The following is a 5,240-nucleotide window of genomic DNA, read 5'->3' as shown; positions in this document are numbered from 1 at the left end:
TTGCGTGATCCAAAAATAAAAATCGCCTAAGTAAAAAATCGCACATTACACCTACTAGTGAACTTCAACTCAATCCTCATTTATATAATTTGGAGAAGTTTTTATTTATTCTATTTGGAAAGAATTGGGGTAGGTGTTGATACCTGGTACACTACATCCCCACAAATCTACTCGCCTCACTTCATTTTCTCTTTTTCTTTTTCTTTTCTCCTCCATTGTGAGACTGAGAGTGTTAAAGTTGGTTCCAAACGGTTGGCTAAACTGTGATTACACTTGGATATTGACTTGTGAATAGTCCCTCCCTTGGGATCAAATGTCATTATCCTCGTGTCAAAATGTTGAACAAAGAAACAAACGTTGAAAGGCAAAGATCACTTTTAGTCGCGACAAAAATTATTTATATTTGATAGCCGTAAAAATATATAAAATTTGTACAATAGTCGAAAAAATATATAAAATTTATATATATATATATATATATATATATATATATATATATATATATATATTTACTATTATTTTAAAAGCGACTATAAAATGTTATTTTCTTAAAATGAAAAGAAATAATCTCGTAGAGAAAAGACCCAAAATAGTCCAGTATCTTTGGATTTTAACTCAAATTAGTCCTATTTCTTTCACATGAAGCACGAATAGTCCATATTCTTTAATAAAGTGGCACACTTTTAGTCTCCATGTTTGATATGGAAAAAAAAATCAATTTTCTCATGTTTGGTTAGCTTAAATGTTTTGGAAAACATTTTTCTCATGAACTCATTTTCCTCCAATTGGAGGAATTTTCCTGTCAAGAGAAGGAAAAATATTTTTCAAAACTTTTTTTCAACCCTCCACACCCTTTTCTTCAAACTTTTCTTCACTGTTTATATTTTCTAGCCATGTACATAGATTATACATTTATTATACATAATTATACACATATAATACATAAATTATACATATATTATACCTTCACCGACTATTTTTAGTCTAAGCATGTCACGCCCTAAAATCACGTAACCGACACTCAATACTCTATCCGACCCGAGTGAACCATCCCATAGATTAATACGTACCTATATGCCTAACAGGATGATGTGAAGGCCTCTTCAAGTACAATAATTTTAAGATATAGAACAAGACATGAGTAATATCTTTAAGTAAATATTTTTCTTTGAAAGAGAGCTTCATAAATATAAAAGAAAGTTTCATTCATGCATGCCATATTAGTAACAATAGGATTACAACCCAAAATAAATACTACTATTGTCTATGGAATCTCTATGACACAGAATGAAATAGCCAACCAAGATATAACCCGATGGCTCAAAGGATAATAATATAATAAAGTTCTCCACGGGTACGAGTATGGAGTCTCACCAAAAGCGTCAACAGAAAATGTAGAGCTGCCCTAATCACACGGTCCAAGTTGCTCAAGTCCAGTCCCTGAAAACATAAATGGAAATGTGGCCAAAAGGCCTAAGCTCCACATGCCTAGTATGAATCATAAACTGTTCACTAAGAGAAAATAGGATAAGACGTAAGAAGATATAAGATATGTATTAACAATTTAGAAAGAAGCCTTCATATAAATTAACAATTTAGAAAATAAAATAAAATAAAATAGTATGATAAAACATATTTCAAAGTCTTCCTTTAGCATTAATCTTTGCAAATCATGTTACATTTTTTATTTACCGGGAGCACTATACCATCACCGACACGAAATAAGGTCAACTAGGTTATGTACCTAGCGGCAAGTATCATATACCCTACTTGCCCAGGTCATCTCATCATTGTGCCACATGAATCGACTCAGTCGTAAGTAGCACAATAGTACCCCCTAATGGGAAGTACTCCGCCGTAGTTTTCAACTGTAAGGTAAGTTCTACGCCTACACCGGCACATGTAGTTTCATGACCTAATGAGAAAAAGTATCCAAGGTCAATCTCGGTGAACTTAAGTAACTCCCAAAACCTTTACATTTATCAATGACAATGTTCATAGCCAAATCAACTAATTGAGAATAGTTAAATCCAAGATATTTCACAACTCATGTATTTCCATTCAAAAATACTATAAGTGATATTCCTTATTTTAGTTTTAAATATTTGAATAACATTTCAAGAAAATAATATTCATAACACTTAAATCTTTTATGATGCAAAAAATGGTACAATCCCAGCTCGCTCGTCCCCACAAGCTAGGACTCACATTTAGAAACTCAATTAAAATCGTATATCGATATGAGTTTGGAGAAAAGCTCCGAGAGTAATAAGTTTCAACGTACCTCAAATTGCTTCCAACCTTACCCCAAATGATCCAATAATATCGACGAGTCACAATTTACATATACAGACTCACATAATTTAATAACGCGTTACGACAATACCAACCGAGCCAATTAAGTGTTTAACACTTAAGTCCAAATTTCATAAGTTTAGCAAATATCCTCATTTCATCATTTGAAGGTCAATCCTTGAATTCTAACTCCAACTCATTCGTTACACTTGTTATGGAATCTAGTCGTTCCACTAGAAACTCAAAATAACATCATTCAAACAAGACCCAACACTATTCATTATCCCTACCAACCAACTCTTCAATTTCAAGACTAGCTTCTAAGGATTTTATGAATAAATATTTAAATACAAATCTAACTTCATAAATATACTCTATTATGTCCATGGAGTATAATACTCAAGTTTGGAGTGAAGGGATTACCTCTTTATTAAACCCTAGAATTTTCAAGATTTGAGTTCTTGAAGTGTTCTTGAGATTTTCTACAAAAATCTATAATTTCCATGTAGTTGAAGAGTCAAGAGATGTAATTAATGAACTAAATCTACCAAAAAATATAATTAAATTCTTACCTTAAAGGTGTATTAATGGTAGAGATATAATTCTCTCTCTAAGTCTTCAAAGACAAAGCCCCAAAATAAAATATTAATCTACTCCCGTAATTGCCTTTAAAAGGCTTCAGAATTCGGATGCCGCATGGGACGCGTTGCATGCTTCATCGCGTGCGTCCCAACTCCTTCCACTTAAGCGGACGCCAACTTTGGCGCTACGGGACAAGTTCACTGCCTCACACTGGGTTCTAACTTATTTCGGACGCGATGGAGATGCGATGCAAGTGCAGCGTCCATCACTGAAATAACATTTTGGTCTTCAACTTTGTTGATTCTATTCCCCAACTTTACACGTTGCTTTTATCTTTAATAATTAATTCATTTGTCCCCTTTGTCCCTTTGTTAGCCAACAACCTTTCTACTTTTCTAAATCTCTTTTTCGTTGCCAGCAAAAGGCTAGGATTTTAAATTCCTTTCTAATTAAATTTCAATTCTTCAAAGTTAGCTACATACCATTGAGTTTTCATAATTTCGGCCCTTCTAACATAGAAACTTGATATGCTCTGAATACATTTGTTAACCTTGTAACCTCCACTAATTCAATGATTAATTATTGGAATTATCCCTAAATATTCTAATAATTTTGTTCCACTCGAATAACCATGTATCTCATATTTAATAAATTAACTCGAATTAATTATGAAAATTCACTGGGCTTTACAAAGCAGTTAGGTAGGCGGCTATTTGGGTTAATTCTTCTTCTTTTTTTGATATAGAAAAAATATTTTCTTTCATTTCTATAAAATGATGTAGAAAAAAGTATTTTCTTTTCATGATATAGAAAAAATATCTTCTTTCATTTTAACAAAATGAGTACTTTTTCATGTTGTAGAAAGAGTACTTTCTTTTTCAACCAAAAAAAGAGTGTTTTCTTTTTAGTTGTGTAACACAAATTTCAACGTTATTTTTGCGAGAAAAGGTAAAGCAACACATTAGTCCTTTTGGTTTGTGTAAAGTTTTAAAAGAATAATTAAATTCTTAAAAAAAAATAGAGTCTTGAAAACGTTGGGTAATTGGGGTTGGGGGAGGGGGAGAAGGGAGCACGGGAAACATGGAGATTTGGGAGAAGGGGGGTTAAGAAAAGTAGCATAAAATAATTTCTAAAAAATATTTTTTTACTCTCTAAACAAACACTAGAAAAAGAATTCCGGAAAAAAAATTTCACTCACCAACCAAACAAGGAAAAATAAATGATAACCTCTCATTTTCTAGGAAAATATTTTTTTCATATCAAACATGGAGACTAAAAGTGTACCACTTTATTAAAGAATGTGGACTATTAGTGCTCCATGTGAAAGAAATAGGACTAGTTTGAGTTAAAGTCCAAAGATACTGGACTATTTTGGGCCTTTTCTCACTACTGATACAAGTAGTGGGCGTGTTAGTTGTAACGATTCGACCGGTCATTTTGAGTATTTGCACTTCGCTCGATAGTTTGATAGCACAGGTAGCTCCGTAAAATTTATTAGGAATTATGTGCAAAATTTGAGTTCATGCCGAGTTGATTTGATATGTTTCGGCGCGAGTTTTTGGAAGTCGAAAGTTCATTAAGTTTGATTTGAGGTGCGTTTTGTCATTTCGATGTTGTTGTGCGTGATTTGAGACCTCGAGTAGGTCCGTATTATGTTATGGTACTTTTTGGTATGTTTATACGAGGTCCCGAGGGGCTCGGGTGAGTTTCGGATAGGTTTGGATTGTGTTGCGCTCGTTTTTCTTATGTTTTGACGCCGTTTCTTCAAGTATAAATGATATCATATTGAACAAATGAGCTCCGATTTCTGTTTTGATTGAAGCATTAGATCCGTATTGTAATTATGGACACGTCATTGAATTTAGACATCGTATGAGAATTTTATGGTCATTTAACTAAGAACTGGATTGCCAGATTTTTTAGATTAATTACGAAATTACCATTGACTTCGTATTTAAAAATTTGCACATCTCCAAATATTGAAACCAACATATCTCCTTCATTATAAGGTCAAATGGAGTGATTCAAAAGCCTTTCTTGACTGAAATATCATAAGAAATCCATTAAAGGTATCAAAAGCAAGTTTTGGGATCACTTGGCATGCAAAACGAGGCAGAATAGCTAAGCAAAAATACTTAATATCGAAGGTTTGTTCATTTGGTCATATTTTGAGTTGGGGAGCTCGGATTTGGACAATGTTTGGAGGCGATTTTCACCATATGGATTGGGATAAGTGTTCTATACTCAATTTTGGCTATATTTTATGAATCCATCTTCATTTTTGGCATTTGATTGATGATTTCAAAGTAAAATTTGGGGGTTTTGTCAAAAATTTCATAAAGTGAATTTTTGAGTTTTGAACA

The sequence above is a fragment of the Nicotiana tabacum genome, chromosome 24 (genome assembly GCF_000715075.1).
Source record: "Nicotiana tabacum cultivar K326 chromosome 24, ASM71507v2, whole genome shotgun sequence".
Lineage (NCBI taxonomy): Eukaryota > Viridiplantae > Streptophyta > Magnoliopsida > Solanales > Solanaceae > Nicotiana > Nicotiana tabacum.
Note: the sequence above shows the minus strand (reverse complement) of the source record.